This window comes from Vitis riparia, chromosome 19, assembly GCF_004353265.1.
Source record: "Vitis riparia cultivar Riparia Gloire de Montpellier isolate 1030 chromosome 19, EGFV_Vit.rip_1.0, whole genome shotgun sequence".
Lineage (NCBI taxonomy): Eukaryota > Viridiplantae > Streptophyta > Magnoliopsida > Vitales > Vitaceae > Vitis > Vitis riparia.
Genome location: NC_048449.1, coordinates 17,641,898 through 17,661,883, shown reverse-complemented (window position 1 = coordinate 17,661,883; position 19,986 = coordinate 17,641,898). Strand labels below are relative to the sequence as shown.

Here is a 19,986-nt window from a genome sequence, read left to right as displayed (position 1 = left end):
CCGTGGCGGCTAGCGCGAATGCCTGCATGGCTGGAGCGGGTGATGGCGGCTGGTGAGGAGCAGGGGCCTCGTTGACGCCGTGTATGCAGCAAAAAAAATAAATGAGGGATGGGGAAGATGGGTGAGGGTGGCGACCATGCATGGAATGTGGGGTTAAAACAGAGTTTCATTGCTCTCCAAACAACCAAAAAAAATGAAAGAGGTAGCAACATCTAAACCATAACTATGAACCATGAAACAAAACATATGCTCGGATGATATTTACTCGAAACTATTAAGAGAAAAATAAGGAGATCATATACATCAAATGAGTCCAAGAGCCATGGTAAATATCATACCTCTCCCTTCTCCTCATTTCTTCTGTTTTTTCCTTAGCCAAAATCCCACTGCTCCCTCCTTGCCCTCAGCTTCCTAAAAAACAGCCACCACCCCTCCACCCTGCCCCCTCCCCCTCCCCCTCCCCGAGAACATGCTCCTCTCTACCACCTTCTCTGACCAGCCCCCTACCACCCCTCCTTGCTTGTAGACATTCTCATATCTCTGCCAAACTGTCCTCTCCTGTCCATTCTTTCATATCTCACCCTCTCCTAAAAAAAATTGAAATAAAACTTGCTCCCCGGGGTCCCCTGCCAATAGGGGTTTACAGTTGTACTAATTAAATAATTAAAATTGAATATAATTATAATTTATAATATTAGTAATTTAAAGTTAAATCTAATCATGCATAAAAATTAAATTGAATATTCAAATTAAATTGAAATTTTTTTGAGAGAAATAAAAAATAAAATTGGAGTAATAAAAGATCACAAAGACATTTATGTGAATAGAATGAGAATGAGGAATTTATAAGAAAATTTCAGGCCAAATAAGCAGTTGGGGGGCCAAATATAATCGTTGAGTTATTTATGGTTGTTCAATTGCATCCAGATTGATATTTTTATTAAATGGGATCGTTGAATCATAGAAATGTGCGTTAGGAAGCCCTCACAGCCGTTGGATCAGATCAAATTAAACTCTAGCCCTTGGATCAAATATATTTACTATTGGAACACTTCTAGAACACAGGATAGAATCGTTAGATCTCTCACCATGAATTTATGGCCTTTGGATTGGTGATTATTGTCGTCATCCTTTAGTAGAGGTGCGACAAATATGGCAACCATTGGATCTCTCAATTGAATCTTGACTCTTGGATCGGTGTTTATTTCCATCAATGGCTTATGAGGTACATCAAACACAAACGGTTGGATCTCCTCATTTGAATCCTAGCCGTTGGCTTTAATTCATGACTGCTGACTTTCTGGATATTTTCTCATTTGAATATGAAGTCATAGATGTTTAGTATTCACATTATTCTGACTTAATACTTAAAATTATTTTTGATTCTTAATTAAAATATTAAATAATGTTATTAAATATATTTGATCTATTTAATAACTTAAATTAAGTTACTAATTTATATTGAATTATATTAAGGAGATGTTTGGTAAAACATGTTTAATTTATTTAAGTTGATTTTAAATTAAATTATATTTAATTAATTTTTATATATCTTAATAAAAAAATTTTGAGAAATTTATTTTAAATAATAAATGTTTCTAAAGGGACAAAACAATGACTTGTAAATTTCTTAGTCAATGTAGTCTGTCTTCTTTGGAAAATGAATGCCTACGTAAGCACTGACGTTGGCATAATTTAATTAAAAATTCTAAGAATAGTTGGAAGATTAACTCAGATTAAGATAACACAACCAGAAGACAACAACCTAAGCAGAAATAAAGACTCTCAGCACCATCGCTTTTCCTTCCATCTGAAATCAGATCGAATATATCCAGTACTTCAACTTCCGTGTGTTGCAGCCATGGCCAACAGTGACCAAATAGTTCTGTTAGATTTCTTTCCAAGCGTTTTTGGGATTAGGGTAAGACTTGCCTTGGCAGCCAAGGGGTCGAGTATGAGGGAAAGGAAGAAGACTTGACTGGAGGTAAAAGCTCTCTGCTCTTGAAGATGAATCCAGTTCATAAAAAGATTCCCGTTTTGATTCACAACGGTAAGCCCATATGCGAGTCCTTGATAATAGTTGAATACATTGATGAGGTTTGGAAGGATAGATGTCCTCTGCTGCCATCTGATCCTTACCAAAAAGCACAAGCAAAGTTCTGGGCTGACTTCATAGACAAAATGGTGCTTAATTAACTCATTTCTCCTTTTCTTGCCCCTTGATTTTCATAATTCCATTCCTTTTAATTGCCAATATATATACTTGTTTAATTTGCTGTACTAGTTCAGATGAATAAGAACATTAACTTTTAAAATTTGATTCAGGTATACCCATGCAGTAAGAAGCTGTGGACAGCCAAAGGAGCAGAGCATGAGGCCAGCAAGAAGGAATTCCTAGATAGGATTAAGCTATTGGAAGGAGAGCTTAAATCCTATCCTTACTTTGGTGGTGAGAGCTTGGGGTTTCTGGACATTGCTTTTCTCCCATTTTACTCCAGGTTCTACACATTTGAGGCTTTTGGGAACTTCAGCATAGAGGCCGAGTGTCCCAAGTTGGTGGCATGGGGTAAGAGGTGTATGGAGGAGGAGTTCGTGTCCAGATCTCTTCCTCACCAACATAAGATGTATGATTTGGTGGTGGAGTTCACGAAGAAAGTTGGGATATAGATCACATATCATATACCTAGCAAATATCATGTTTGGTAAGACTCACTATCAATTAGTGTATTTTTATGTTTTGGAGTACTGTGCATCATCCTAAAGACGACGATGCATCCTGTCAGATCAACCTAGCGAGATCCTATGAATAAGACGAATGCATCGTGGATCAAGTCTGGGCCTCATGCGCATGGCCCTACTTTGTCTCTCTGTAATCACATGTGTGGTATTATGAAAGACAACTATATATTTTGCTACCTCATGATTTAAACATAAACATATGGGGTGCAAAACGACAAGTATAGGCTGTACCCACTATGGTTCACACTTGATGGTTAATGATTCCTTTCGAGATAAAACATTATGAACTCCATATAGGCCTTATTGAAGTACTTTTGTGACCCTTTTTCTTGAAGCAAAGTTCCCACCATATGCATCGTGGTGGCACATTTACAAGACATTTTTTTTATCTCCTCCTCAGGGATGTATCACGTAATTATCTAATCTCGACAATACTTATAAAGATAAGGATTGTCCCAAATGTAGTATTCCACCTTTGATAGAAAAAATTTCTTGTCTTCCCTCTTCCAATATAAAGGCATCTGCCCTGTAGCGAGAAACGTTACTATATGTGCATATCATGGACCTTTTTCCTTTACTTACCAAAGCTTCTTTAGGATATTCATCATTAATTTGCTCATCTTCCTTAAATTCTGCGATGATCCTAGATAGGTGATTAGCCTCCTATTCTTCACACCTTTCTTACATTTGATTTCGAAATTAAACTTCCGTAGGAAAGAAAAAAAATACATCTTATGAGTCTTGATTTCACATCCTTCTTCCTTGAAAAATAACTCAAAGCGGAGTAGTCATTGAAAACTATTACGATGGTGCCTAAAAGATAAGATCTGAACCAGGGCATATACTTCAACAAGAAGTTCCTTCTCATTAGTGATGTGATTCCTATAAGCTTCATTCAACATTTTACTAATATGGGTTACCACATACGGTTTTCCTTCTTCTCTCTATCGATGAATAGCTCAAATAGCAAGGTATTACTGTTGCTCATAAGCTCAAAAGGTAACCATAAAAGGATTTTTAGTAATCTTTTGACCATCTGAATTATGCTTTTTTTGATAGAAAGTGCACATAAAGGGTGAGAAATCTTTGAAAAAACTTTAATATTAAACCTTCAATAGAACCTTGCATCACCAAACATGCACTTAGTTTTTTCTTTTTTTCTTTTTTTTTTGACAAGTAAATAAAGTATGCAGATACTACACAGATATAAACAAAGTATACACTAAATAAATTGTAAACAAGAGCCATTACAAAAAAATTCTATCTACCACCACCACATACTATAAGAGAAAAAAAATTAACAAAAACTGCTCGCAGAGAACACACCAGTGACCCTACCCCACGCGCCTGGTTGTAAAGAATAGGAGGTTTATGCTCGCTTCTTCTTCGTTCAAGGTGATCGACCAGGATTTTATACAAGATTACCCCTAATCCAAATCTAGCGTTGTGGTATGGTTAAGTTGGGCTTAATCTATGTTTGGGCTAGCCTTAACCTCGGCCCAACTGAATGGATCTGGTCTGGAAGGGGTGGGGGCATAAGATTTGAATTTTGTAAAGCCCATTTTTTTTTTTGTGGTTTTTTTTTCTTTTTTATAAATACATATTGAAACACCCTTTTCTGAAATTAGGTCTCAAAACATATTAGAAATGAGCTAAAAAAATGGAAAAAGTGAAAAAAAAAATTAAATTTGATATCTTCAAAATTTGTTGAGGGTAAAAATAATTTCTAAAAAATTGAAAATTAAAAAGAAAATAAAACCATATAAATGATCTTGGAATCCATAATATAAAAGGAATATGAATATTATAAATATAAAAGGATTATCAAATTAAATATTATTTTATAAGCAATAAATACATATTTTGTTTATTACTAAACTATATAAGCTATTACAAGAATATATATAGGCATGTTAGAATATTTTATTATACTATATATAAATAAGGAAAAAGGGTAATATATATGAAGGAAAAAAAAGTTTTAAGTTACCATTTGGATTGTCCAAGAATTTAGATTGGTTGTTTTTCTATTTCAAATTATGAATAAAACTATCAATACGAGAACCACTTTGTTTTTCATAGCACAGCACAAAAGTCTTGCTACTCATTTTCATGAAGAAAAAAAATATTCAAGAGAACAAGAAATTATTAAAGAGAGGACTTTTGTTTCAAAAAGAATTATAATTTTTTTTCTAAGAGTTTTCTTTTAGTGACAATTTTTTAATAGTTTTAAACTCCTAGAATAGTTTTTTTCTAAGAGGACTTTTGTGACCCTTTTCCTTGAAGCAAAGTTCCCACCATATGCATCGTGGTGGCACATTAAAATCACATTAAATTATAAATTAAATATATTTTTTTTTTATAACGTGAAGATAAAATGTTTATCATCCTTAAGATTTCTCAAAAATATTCAATACATGGCTTCCACTTATATATGATTGTATAAAATTTATTTTTTGTTAATAGTATTATAAAACTATAATATAAAAAAAAATATAGTGTTTGAGTAGACTTTTTATCATTTTGTTTATATATTTCTACTTTAATTCAAATTTACTTTTTCTAATTTAGATATTTTGGAGTTTGTATGGGTGTTAAAATCTCACAAGTATTATGCTTTTAGCATAACATTCAATTATTAGAATTAGGTCATTGTATCTTAGCATAATTCCTATAAGATTTCTTTTAATGTCATCTATCTTTTTTTTTTTAAATCAAGGATCAATATCAATATTTGAAATTAATTTATAAAAATATGATGACACTAGAGACAAGTTTCTTCCAAGAAATGGGTTCATTATTCAATATCGTATTCATCATATAGTTAAAAGACTACATAACCCTTCAAATCATACTATTATCGATACATTTCAAAAGTTACTATATCATCAATGTGACATTTTTCTTTATTTTTAAGTGGTATTTTGTGTGATGAAGAAGTGGCCTTAGAGGATGAAAAGGTAATGGTAGAAAATAGCTTATGGTCACGAATAGACCCACTACCAACAACCTATAACCAATGATAATAGACATCAGAGTTTTAAGACATTATAATTACAAGGATGTTGGCTACGTGATGGCTTAGTTATTGGAAATTCATAACATATGACATGTCTAGTAAATCATCATCATATGAGGGTTTTTGAAATCTCAAGAATTATAACATTGGTTCTTTGTATTGCTTCTGATGATGTAAATTAACTTAGTTGTTAATTTGACTTTTATATGTTTTTTTAATCAAATTTTAAGGATTATTTATTTTATAATTAAAGTTTAATTTCTTTTCAATCGTTTTACTTTGTCTATTGTTTTTTTTCTAAATTTATGTGATTTTCATTTGCCTCTTACATTTTTTTTTTGACAAAATATAAAAGAATTAATTTTAATGATGTGCATTTTCCCGGTACTCTTAAAAACCCTACTAAAAATATGTAAAATATGTTTTGATTATTTAATTGATTTCAAGAGGCACAGAAGTGCTTAAGGGTTTTTTCTTGAATTTTGATTTCTTGGCTTATTTGAGTTTTTTTTTCTCTTCAAGTAAATCAATTTATACCTAGTAAAATCATTATTCACCAACAACCTCAATCATACCTAGTTGATACTCCTGCGTATGGATTATGGATTATCGATGAGACAATCTCTCAAAATTTTACACAATTATTTGATTAAAATGGTCATTGAAAACTCAATTTTATAAATCTAACTCTCTATTATTTTTTTTATCACCTTTGGACAAAAATATCCTCATTCTTTTTTTTTTTTTTTTTTTAAATAGTTCTTTATATATATATATATATATATATATATATATATATATATATATATATATATATATATATATATATATAATTATATGTAAATACTTGATATATTTAATTGTATTTATGTCAAAAATAAGATATGTCAAAGCACAATCCATCCTTACTTCACGTGACCTCTTGATTAAATGTTTTTATCTTTTAACTATCACCCTTCCAAACTTTTTATTTTTATTTTCATATTCTTCAATTCTACTTTAAATATGTAATATCCCAAGAGTCCACTATACCTCCAAATTTCCATCATAAACCATATGTGAAAAACAGCCAGCACATTCAAATTGTACCTGTCACATGATTGTATTCATCATTTTGTTTCTTTTTATTATTTTAAACATCCTTATACACAAACCAGCGCTTTATCCACTATACAATTATCAATCTTTCCTATTATATTCTTATGCTTCGTATTGTATATTTCACCTAACATTCTAAATCAATGTCACACATCAAATTAATTTTAATTAAATTTCTCTATCAAAATAAATTTTCCAATTTATAATATATTCAAATATACACTTATACCTCACAATTAATATATATTTTTTTAACAATATAAAACGTTTGTTAATTAAGCCTACATCCATATAGTAAAATCAAAATTTTCTGTAATTAAATTCAAATTAGTAGAACGCCAACACCTTCAAGAATAAATTTAAAATGTCATCATTTTTAGCCGTATAGATCTTAGAGATATATTTTGTTTCACAAGCCAACCAACAGATCAGAGTGGCGCAGCGGAAGCGTGGTGGGCCCATAACCCACAGGTCCCAGGATCGAAACCTGGCTCTGATATGTAAGAGAAAGGCTTCCAGCGTGCTTCCTTTTTTATCCTGTACGTTTTTTCGCCCTTCTATTCTACTAATTAATTGGCCTACTTAATGGAAAATTAATGTCTCTTCCATGGAGGCTAGTTAAATTTTCTTTGGAAGGTTAATTAATGATTCATAAAAAATTACATGTTTGAGAGTCTAAGAACAAGCATTGTATGGATCAAAGTTTTTAAATGTGAAAGTGTAAGACGATGTGTTTTTGTTCCCATGAGGTGTAAACTAGCCTTGAAGAATTGAGATATAGGCCTTTTGAGACCTTAATTTTTATAATTAATAAATATGTAAAAATATAAAAAAGTAAAAATAAAATATAAAAACTAAAAACCTCCTTAACAAGTTAATTTAAGTAAGAAATACCATTCAAATAGTTCCACACTTGGACAAAAAACCATTATAAGTCATAAAAGAAAACAATCATAAGTAAAACATATATAACTAAAATGTATCAATTTAAATCATCCTCTTCAATATTGTCATCATCCTCATTCAGTGTATCTATAGTAGAAAAGCTTGCACCACAAAACCCCCCTTTAACAGTTAATTCTTCTTCAGTAATTAGTGCTAAATTCACCTCATTTTATTTGCTTCTGCTTCCAATTTGACTTAGCATAAAGTAAAATGTAGGTGTAAAAAATCACAATATATGATTAAATTTAATAAAGTTTATAACTCTACTTTTTTAAAACTTACTTACAAAGTCATCATATTTTCTTTTGATGCTTGAAGAACCAATGTTGATCGATGGTGCTTGAATCTCCTCTCCTTTATTGATGGCACAATTCTAATAGCATCATTATTAAATAATTCATCATCTTCAAGCCAAAATGCATCACATAGGAGGAGGGGATTTTTTTTCTCCGCAATCCATTCATCATCCGAATCAATCTCCTCCCCTAATATTGGATCAACATTTTCTCCTTTGTGGACTCCACTCTCTCAATCTAGTGTTGTACCTCACATACACTTAAGTATTTAACCTCTTATGTTGAAGGTTTTATTTTATTTTATTTTATTTTTATTTTTTTTGTATGAATCTACCAATGAAAAAAAATCCATATGTTAAGATTAAAATATCGAAATATTAAAATTTTAAATATCCAAGTTAGCTAACATTTAAGTAGAATGTATATACTTAAAATTAAAAGTATTACTGATAAAAAAGTTCTCCAATTTCTCTCACATTTTAAAGCACTACAAGTAAGTTAAGAACGCGAATAGCAAATTTTTGCAACTTCGGTGTTGAAGCCCTAAAATGTATCCAACACCAACTTGTAGGACTTCTTAATTTTTGAGAATCAATTGCAACATGACTTCCAAATTAACCTCTTATTTGGCTAAACAAGTCTAACTGAATGTTAACCGTTAAACATTCATTCTAATCCAACATCTTATCCATGCATTCAAATAACCCTTTCTTCACTTCATCCACATTAAATAACTTGTCTTCATAGTGCAATTAAAGGTTAAGATAATAATTCACTGCATGTAGAGGTTGATGAAGTTGTGGGTCCATCTTGTATCCACTTTTCTCCAAATTGGCCTATATTTTTTCTCAATGGCCCCATAATTAAATGCAATCTTCTCCTTGGCCAAATCCATCAACTCATAAATATAACCCATGATTAATCTCTCCTCTGAATCAACCTTTCTCAAAACACTAATCAATGGGATAATGGTCTTTATACAAAATGCAACACGAGACCAAAAATTTAGATCAAATAACACAGTACTTCGAGCTTTTACACCTATTTTTTTTTTTTTTTTTTTTGTCTAACTACTAGAACACTATTTCTTGGAGCAGAACATTGCTATCAAAACTTGTTTTTACTTATAAAGACTTTGGAAAGTGATAAATGTTGTAACAAACCTTGTAATTATTGAATAAATAAGTTCATGATTTTGTTGTAAATGTTCTCATCAAACTAAGAACCCAAGTATATCCATAGATGAATTTCACCACTTGCCTAATTGGTGAAAGTGTATTAGCATGAACCTTTAGCTTTCCAATGTCCTCTAACATCAAATCAATGCAATGAGAAGCACAAAGAGTTCAACACAATTTTTTTCTCTTTTCCATGAGCCTCATTCTATCATTCACATAGTTAGAAGCATTATCAATGATTACTTGCACAACATTCTCGTCTCCAATTTCTTCAACCACCTTAGCAAGATATTTAAATATCAATTGTCCTTTTTTAATTGTGTCAAATGCATCAATTGATTTTTAAAACCATGAGCTAATTGGATCATTCACAAGAAAATTTATGAGACACCTACTTTTTCATCTATCCAACTATCTAACATAATGGAACATTCATATTGTTTCCACGTTTTTTTGTGTTATTCCATCATGATATTTTTGTGATTCATTCCTTCTTTAAGAATCTATGTTCTCAATTCATACATAGATGAAGGCTTAAACCCAAGCTCAAAGTTTGCAATAGCATCAATTTTAGGAACCCAATATGGATCATTTACTACATTGAATGAGAAACCCTTTGAGTACATAAAGCGACCAATTTACTATATTCAAAGTACTTTGTCTAGGTTCTAAAGTGGTGAACTTATCCATGGGTCCCTTAAAAATAGGTTGCTCACTCCCACTCCCACTTTCATTTCCACTTCCACACTCAATTGTTTTACAAAATGTAATTTCTTCAAGCAATTCATTTCTTTTTTATTTTTGTTCTCTAAAATCATTTAATGCCTTTTTGCATTCCAATTTTGCATCTTCACTAACTTTGGTACATGGTCCTATACCATGATGAGTGCTGGTCAACCAATGCTTAAGTCTATTTACCCCTCTCGAACATCTTCGATTACAAAATTTGTATCTCATATGTTTATTTCCAAGAACTTCAATAACATACTTCCATACAAAATCTTTTCTTGAAACTTTCGATTCTGAGAGACTCATATTGAAAATAATAATAATGATAATTCAACTATATAAATAATTTTAAATAAATTACATAATTATTTTAGAACATAAAAGAATAAAATTTCAATTCTAAAATTTTCAAAATTAAATATTAGCATAGTTAAGTATTAATAATTTAATATAAATATTAGTTTTTTTCCCAATGGGACAAAGATTTACCAATTAAAAAAATTAATATAAATATATAAACCAAAGAATACATATAATTTTACTTTTTTTCATTAAAGAAAAAAAATGTGAAATGTGAGGAAGTGAAACAAAATTTTGGGGAAAAAAAACATGAAATGTGAGAAAGTGACACCAAATTCTGGTAAGTGGAGGTTACTGCAACTGTGTAGTGGAGGGTTACTGTGGTTGTGTAGCGGAGGTATTGTAGTTGTGCAGTGGACGTACTATAGCACTATAGCTATGCAATTGAGTTACTATAGCTCTTTAGCTGTATATGTAGTGGATGTATTATAGCTATACAGTGAAGTTATACTATGCAGTGGAGTTTCATATGACTGTGCAAAAAGTTTTTTAGTCAAGTCAAAAAACAAAGTGATGGTTGACCCGAAGCAATAAAAAAATTGAAAAACATATTCTCAATTTTCTAAAAAAACAAGACAAAAGATAAAAAAAAAAAAAAAAACTAGTCATGGAGTTGTGAACTAAGGAAAAAAGGAAAAAAAAAAAAAAGAATGGAGAAAAAGAAGAGGGCATACCTAAGATAGAGTCATAAAGAAGGTCTCAACTACCATTAGAGTGAGATGGTGCACCACCAGACCAAATTTGCCACAAAATCTGTGTGGTATGGGTTTCACGTAGCTAGGGTTAGGGTTTTTCTTCAAGTTTCTTCTCTATTATCAGTTCTTTCTATATGGGATCTCTATTCTTAGTTTTCTTTCTACGGGATTTTTGAATTTACATCCATAAAGACCCACAAAAGCACACGCCTCATTTGTTAACCCGTAAAAAGCGCCGCCAAAGCGCCCCTCTACCATGCCTCACCGTGAAAGGCATATGCCTTTTTGACTCTCATTTTTTTTTTCAATGCCTCAAGGTGTTTTTTCCTTGCCTCCCCTTGAAGCACGCTTCAAGGTGTGCCTAAAAAATGCCTTTAAAAACTTTGGTATGAAACATTTATATCAAGCAATTCCTTATATTTAGTATCTTCAAATTAGTTCTAATTCCAAAATTCGATTAGAGGTTTTTTTGGTCTTGAATCAATCTTAGATGTTTTCATTCCAAAAAGCAATTAGATATTTCCTTTTTATTTTATATTTTATTTATCTCTGAATTTTAAAGACAAAAATCATAATAGATTGCTTGGATAAACTTGGGAGATATATGAGGACTGTTTAACATATTAATCTAATTCATTAACAAATTATATTTATTTAATGATTTAAAAAATACTATGAAGATGAAATGATTATATCTAGCTAAATCTATTGGATATGAAATGATAAAAAACGTATTGAATATTATCAATTTATTTGTTTAGTTTGACAACTTTGCTCTATGATCACCTGTTTCAAACTACTTCAGCATCACAAAGACTTATACATGATATGTTGGGTTGAAAACACTAAAATTAAGGCTCAAGTAAGTAGATTTTAGGTTTCAATTTTGGACAAGATAATGAGATAATGAAATACACATTTTAATTTTTAAGTGAGCTTGAAAGGTGAGCAATAGACACTTGAAAGAAGCTAAGAGCATTCAAGCATAGCTACCTTCAAAAGAAGAAATGAGGTTGGACACTTGAATGTCCAATAGGGAATGCTTAAGTGCCCTAAAGAACTCGAGTGCCACCTTGGAGATCATTCAAGCATCCCATACTTTGGGTCCTTATCTATTTTTTACTATGAAAAAATTCAACTTTTTTTTTTTTTTTTTTTGTGAAAAAAAAAACATTTTCCTTATTTAACATGACTAAAGAGTTAGGGTTTTGGTATAAAAACAATTTGGAAAACTTATTTTAAGAGAGCCTTAAAAATTTTTAAGATCATTATTATTCTGTCACAATTTTTCATTGAGTGAATAAGATTTTTGAGATGACTACTCCAAACCATGACTTTCAAATAGATAAGGGAAGTTATAAACAAATTGTCAACCTGAAGGAAGGCACATGCAATTGTAATAAATGAAAATCATTTGGCATCCCTTGTTCATGTTGGCTTACTATATATTTATGTTGATACAAGGATTGATAGTTGATGGTTCATTTAGATATACTATAGTATGGATGGATATGCAAGTTGTTAATTATGCTTCAAGCTCATTTCATATCAATCATAATGTTGGTTAGAGCCTGATTTTCCTATTCTTTATCCAAACTTTACACTCTTATGGGAGAAGGGGTGACCAAAGTCATCAAGGATAAGAAATTAAATCTCAACCTTCAATGTGGAATATGTAAATAATAGAGGCAAAATCACTCACAAATGTCCTACTATAGTTGAACGAAAATCCTCCAACAATATTGAGTGAATGACTTTTAGTATATTTTTATTTCATTTTATCAATTTATGATGAGATGTTTTATGGACATTTTTATTATCTGACATTTGTTTGGAAATAAGTATGTTATTTATGATAGTTATGCTTTTTTTAAAAATAAAAAATAAAAAATTTAATCTAACAAGTTTTTATTTTACTTTAATTAACTAATTAATACATCAAACACAATTAATTAAAGATAGTTGCTTTAATTAATTACTTGTTATGTTATTTATGATAGTTATAAGTTGTGATGCAAGTGTTATTACACATACTTTTCTTATGGATCTAAGCTCAGCTAATACTTTTGTTCAACATAGGCAAGAAACATAGATTATTTTAGTATGGATTGGATTTGATTATGGAAATCTCCAATGCCAATTTCAAGAGACAATCTTCCATCTCATTAGTGCATTAGATAACCATATCTTCCACTTCTCTAGCAACTTGGATTCTATGGTGCTATTAGATTACGATTTATTTCACTAGATTGGCACTTAGCACGACATCTATGGAGAGATGACGACCTAAGACTCCTACATTCCATTCGCCTTAGGGTTACTAGACCTACTAGTGATGAAGTTGTATTCACTAATAGTACACATAGAGATAGGAGCTAACTTTGTTGTGATTTGCTCAAAGTCATTCCTAAAAATAGAGATATAGATGGGCTAGCAACTTTACCTTAGTTGGTTATTAGAGAGCTTCCCTATGTTGGCATCAGATGCTTGATTTGGTGTGACATTATTGCAGGGTTTGTATATTGCAACTCATTGGTGGATTTATTTTCCTACACAAGTTGAATCATAGGTCCATTTGATTTTTTTACTAATTTTAGAGAACTTTTAGGTTTTGGTACCTACAATTAGGGTAATGCTTACTTTGTTTGGCTATATACCCGGATTTTTCTCAATAGTACGGTAAATTAAAAAAGTTATGCTTAAATTACTGTAGTAGAAGAAGTTATTACAAATATACGGTAGTTTTTGCCACATAGGAGAGAGGATTTGCCACTTAGGAGAAAGGAGAGAGGGTGAACGGATAATTTTTTTTTAAAACCAAAATCATCTTTTCAAATTTCAAAAGTCAAAAGGGAAATCGTCTCTTCAAAAGACGAGTTCCATGAAAAAAAAATTAGTATTTAAAAAAATTCCCCATTTACAAGGGAACTCGTCTCTTCAAGAGACGAGTTCCATGAAAAAAAATATATATATTTTTTAAAAAATTCCCAAATTATTATTTAAAGAAAAAAAAAACAATTCCTCAAAGGAACTCGTCTCTTCAAGAGACGAGTTCCATGAAAATATATATATATATATATATATATATATATATATATATATATATATTAAAAAAATTCCCAAATTATTATTTAAAAAAAAAAAAAAAACAATTTCTCAAGGGAATCTCTTCAAGAGACGAGAAAATAAAAATATTTTTTTTAAAAAAATTATCAAATTAAAAATAAAAAATAAAAAAATTCTCAAATTATTATTTAAAAAAAAAAAACAATTCCTCGAGGGAACTCGTCTCTTGAAGAGACGAGTTCCCATGGGAAAAATTTTTTTTTAAAAAAAAATATTTTTTTTTAACAAAAAAAACCCAAAAAAAAACAAAACAATTCCTCAAGGGAACTCGTCTCTTCAAGAGACGAGTTCCCATGGAAAAAAAATATTTAAATTTTTTTTTTTAAATATTCCCAAATTAAAAAAAAAAAAAAAAAAAAAAAAAAAAAAAACAATTCCAAGGGAACTCGTCTCTTGAAGGGACGAGTTCCCATGGGGAAAATTTTTTTTTTTTAAATGTTTTTTTTTAATAATACCCAAATTAAAAAAAAAAAAAAAAAAAAAAAAAAAAAAAAAAAAAAAAACAATTCCAAGGGAACTCGTCTCTTGAAGGGACGAGTTCCCATGGGGGAAAAATTTTTTTTTTTTAAAATGTTTTTTTTTTAATAATACCCAAATTAAAAAAAAAAAAAAAAAAAAAAAAAAACAATTCCAAGGGAACTCGTCTCTTGAAGGGACGAGTTCCCATGGGGAAATTTTTTTTTTTTTTTAAATGTTTTTTTTTAATAATACCCAAATTAAAAAAAAATATATATTAAAAAAAAATTTCTTAATGTAACTCGTCTCTTTAAGACACGAGTTCCCATAAAAAAAAATTCCTCAAGGGAACTCGTCTCTTAAGAGACGATTTCCGTTTTGGAATTTTTTTATATTTGAGATTTTTTTAAAAAAATATATTAATTTTTTTTCATGTGAAGAGACGAGTTCCCTTGACGAATTTTTTTTTTTTAATTTGGGAATTTTTTTTTTTTTTTATAATTTGGGAATTTTTTAAAAAATATATATATATTTTTTTTCATGGGATCTCGTCTCTTGAAGAGACGAGTTCCCTTGAGGAATTTTTTTTTTTTTTTATGGGAACTCGTCTCTTCAAGAGACGAGTTACACTGAGGAATTTTTTTTTTAATATATTTTTTTTTATAATTTGGGATTTTTTTTTAAAAAATAAATATATTTTTTTATGGGAACTCGTCTCTTCAAGAGACGAGTTCCTTTGAGGAATTGTTTTTTTTTTTTTAAATAATAATTTGGGAATTTTTTTAAAAATATATATATATTGGGCACTTTTTTAAAAAATATATATATATATTTTTTCCATGGGAACTCGTCTTTTGAAGACGAGTTCCCTTGAGGAATTGTTTTTTTTTTTTTTTTAATTTGGGAACTTTTTAAAAAAATATATATGAACTCGTCTCTTCAACAGACGAGTTCCCTTGAGGAATTGTTTTTTTTTTTTTTTTTAATTTGGGAACTTTTTTTAAAAATTTTTTTTTTTTTTTTAAAAAAAATATTTTTTCTCCCATGGGAACTCGTCTCTTGAAGAGACGAGTTCCCCTTGAGGAATTGTTTGTTTGTTTTTATTTATTTATTTATTTTTTTAATTTGGGTTTTTTTTTTAAAAAAATATTTAAATTTTTTTTTTCCATGGGAACTCGTCTCTTGAAGAGACGAGTTCCCTTGTGGAATTGTTTTTTTTTTTTTTTTAATTTGGGATTTTTTTATAATTTTTTTTTTCCCATGGGAACTCGTCTCTTGAAGAGACGAGTTCCCTTGAGGAATTGTTTTTTTTTTTTTTTTTTTTTTTTTTTTTTTTTTTTTTTCAATTTGTGTATTTTTTAAAATAAAAATATTTAAATTTTTTTTTTAAATAATATTTTGGGAATTTTTTAAATATATATATTTATGGAACTCGTCTCTTGAAGAGACGAGTTCAATTTTTTTTTTTTTAATTTGAGAATTTTTTTTTTAAAAAAATATTTTTATTTTCTCGTCTCTTGAAGAGATTCCCTTGAGGAATTGTTTTTTTTTTTTTTAAATAATAATTTGAGAATTTTTTTAAAATATATATATATATATATATATTTTTCATGGAACTCGTCTCTTGAAGGGACGAGTTCCGTTGAGGAATTTTGGGAATTTTTTTTCCATAGGAACTCGTCTTAGACGAGTTCATTGAGGAATTGTTTTTTTTTTTTTTTTAAATAATAATTTGGGAATTTTTTTAATATATATATATATATTTTCATGGAACTCGTCTCTTGAAGAGACGAGTTCCCTTGAGGAATTGTTTTTTTTTGTTTTAAATAATAATTTGGGAATTTTTAAAAAAATATATATATTTTTTTTCATGGAACTCGTCTCTTGAAGAGACGAGTTCCCTTGTAAATGAGGAATTTTTTTAAATACTAAATTTTTTTTTAATAGAACTCGTCTTTTGAAGAGACGATTTTCCTTTTGACTTTTGAAATTTGAAAAGATGATTTTGGTTTTAAAAAAAAATTATCCATTCACCCTCTCTCCTCTCTCCTCTCTCCTAAGTGGCAAATCCTCTCTCCTATGTGGCAAAAACTACCGTATATTTGTAATAACTTCTTCTACTACAGTAATTTAAGCATAACTTTTTTAATTTATCGTACTATTGAGAAAAATCCCTATATACCCTAACTATAGGTATCAACAACCTAAAAGTCCTCCAAAAGCGATTTACTCATCATCCTACAGTTATGGGCATAGAATAGATTCCTTTTTATTATGCCTCAATAATTATATTCAATACCACATGATAGATAATTGTCACTACCTCTATTAGTTATTATTTTATATCTACTAGACCAACACATTACATGTTAAGATTTGTAAAAATCACATATATTAACTTTGATTTTTTTTTTTTCCATTTTGTAGTTGGATAGGTGATTTTTGCACCAACACTCATGTACTATCCTAGTATAGGTACTAGTTGGATCGACTCATGTTAGATAAAAAGGAACGATATTTAATTAATCTTTTTGACAATTTTTTATTTTTTTGTATTGAATTTAAAATTTTCCCATAAATATTTTTTTACTCTTTCAATGTAGATTATTTGGCAACCATCAATAGATGATGTCATGATTTGTCATGATTATACTCCCTTAGTATTTCACTATTGGTACTACTATATGGCATACCATCTCCCCCGTTATTTATTTCCACATTGTAGAGTGGTATAGACTAGATAGAGTATTAAAACACTTTGAGATGGGTTAGGGGATTCCTGAATGTTATGATATAGAGTCCAACTTACATTGATATAATCTAAAGGGGGGACAATATGTTACCTAGATGGATTAGCAACAAGACTACATCAGAGATGAGAAGCTCGATATGATTACGTTGTTATTAGTTAAGTAGACTTGGATTTGTGTGAATATCATGGCCCATATATGGTCATTTATCATTTTATTACATGTTCATTTCTTACTCCAACCAAATCATTTTATGAGCTAATAGTAAAAGAAAAATTCTTATTTGTTTTGGTTTAATCTTTGTTCATTTTGGTAAATACTTAACTTTATCTTCTTTAGATTTATACTAGCACCTTATAACATATATACCATATGGTGCATGCAAGTACACCTCCATCCACCTATCATGATATTCACTAATTATACACCTTTTCATTAGTAGTTGTAGATGAGATGGATGAACTACAAGGATCATCCATTATAGTTATGATACACTTACAACCTTGAGCTACAAGGGTGTAGATGAGGGAAAAGATGGTAGGGTAGAGACAAGGGGAGCTATGGTAGAACCAAGGTGAGGTAGAGCCTTCCAAAGAGGTCATAATATATACATACCCTCATCATATACATTGCATGCAAACATTCCTCATGGTCAGTCATCATTGACTCGATTAAAGCTTTCATTTTGTGAGAAGGGTGTAACCCAATTACATGTCACCCCATTATCTCCAGAAAATTCCACCATGCATTGTTAAGTACCTTCTATTACACCTACATTTTCAGAGTTACAATCTAGCATCGATGAGTCATACACTCTTTTGTAACACCTTTGATTGTTTCACCACCATAGCCATCATTATATCATATATTTAGTGATGAATATGCAAGTATGGGTCATTCTTATAGTTCATGAAAGAGAATGAGAACATGATTAGAGATATGGACGTGGACGAGATGAGGATATCAGAAAAAATATTAGGGTACTTCTAATCCATTAGAGTTAGAGACTAAAAGAAATTTTTATGTCTAGTCTTGATATAATGGAACAACCTAGAAGGTGGATGAATAGGTTGTCTTTGAATTAAACCCAAATTAATATTTTATTACCTATTATAGGTTTGTCCCTTTTTATTAATACTTTAATATTTTATTACCTATTTTAAGTTTATCCCTTTATATTAATACTTTAGAGAGAGAAAAAAATTCATGCAAATATAAATAAAATCAATCACACAAAATGAACGCAAGATATAACGTGGAAAAACCAGCTAACAACTTTCTAGATGTAAAAGCCATGGATGGTCTCTTGATTGTTAAATAATCCACTAAATATGAGAAAATAGTACATAGTTTTACTTTATTGAATAAACTTACTTCCTATGGTCATATACCATTAGCACCAACACTCTTTTTTCACTCTGAATACAACACTTCCCTGTACTCCTTAGTGGATTCCTTAAGGCCCTTATCAAATTTTTGTGATAAGATTTTTGACCTTTGTTGTAGTTGAAAGGTACTCTCAAGAAAAATCTTGAAAGTTTGAGAGTTGGAGGATCAAGCTTTTAATGAATGACTATGCATTCTTGGGGTTTGTAAAAGTCCACACACACCTTTAAAATAGAATATCCTTATTAATATTTTTAAAACTCTTTATAGAATTATGGAGAATTTCCTAATTCTATAATATTCTAAAGATTCTTTCTAGAATCAAATAACAATTTAGAGATAATTACAATTTTAAAACTTACTAAAAAATATTTCAAAAATTCTTTTTAGAATCAAATAAAAATTTAGAGATAAGCATAATTTTAAAACTTATCAAAAACAATTTTTGAAATTAAAAATATATTGGAAATCAAATCAAGAAATAGAAATTATTATCTTCTTAATTTCTTGTATTAGCCATTCCAAAGGTTTACCAACCATAAATACATGCTTACCTTAAATTTTATAACTTTGAATACCCAAATCCAAATTTAATGAAGTTTGAAGTTGCCTAAAACGAGTAAGACCCAAGGAAGTAAGTTGCATCTAATTAAAGAAAGGAACAAAATTGCCAACTAAATAAAATACCCTAATGATCTCTCTCTTTGGCAATTTTGTGATACCAAGATACAATGAGGTTCCCCATAACTCTCATAAAGCCTCACTGAACCTAATCGTAATCTTAGTCTAAATCACTTCTCATGTAGTGGTGTCAATTTCTTATAGTCCACACACACTTAAACAATTAATGTGTGAAAAGCATAGTGTAGTAAAAGTAGAAAAATAGTATAATCAATAAACTTAATGAACCTTTTTACTCTCCTTTTTTGTCACAAAAATGATAAATATCAGAAATTTAAGAATGATAAAACAATCATATAGGAATAAACCACCAAATATCTAAATTAAATCCAATAGAGAGAAAACAAAGTTCCAAAAGATAATTTAAATAATTACAAAATATTTTCTCTTTCTAATATGTCAAGGAAACCGTAACTCTATGAAACTTTAAATCTTATTAACTCCACTTCCTAAAATATATTCTATCATTACAAAGAAAGTTCAAATTCCAAAATCCAAAAAATCAAGATTGAATACTTTAAATACCTC

The 19,986-nt window shown here is 29.7% G+C and overlaps 1 non-coding gene and 1 pseudogene across 1 annotated transcript; both read left to right on the top strand.

Annotated features, from left to right (window-relative positions):
• The first annotated feature begins 1,761 nt into the window (after positions 1-1,761).
• Positions 1,762-3,029, top strand: LOC117908472 (annotated as a pseudogene).
• A 4,254-nt stretch (positions 3,030-7,283) lies between these two features.
• Positions 7,284-7,355, top strand: TRNAM-CAU. Its single transcript has one exon. It is a non-coding gene; the product is annotated as a tRNA-Met (tRNA).
• Positions 7,356-19,986: the final 12,631 nt, after the last annotated feature.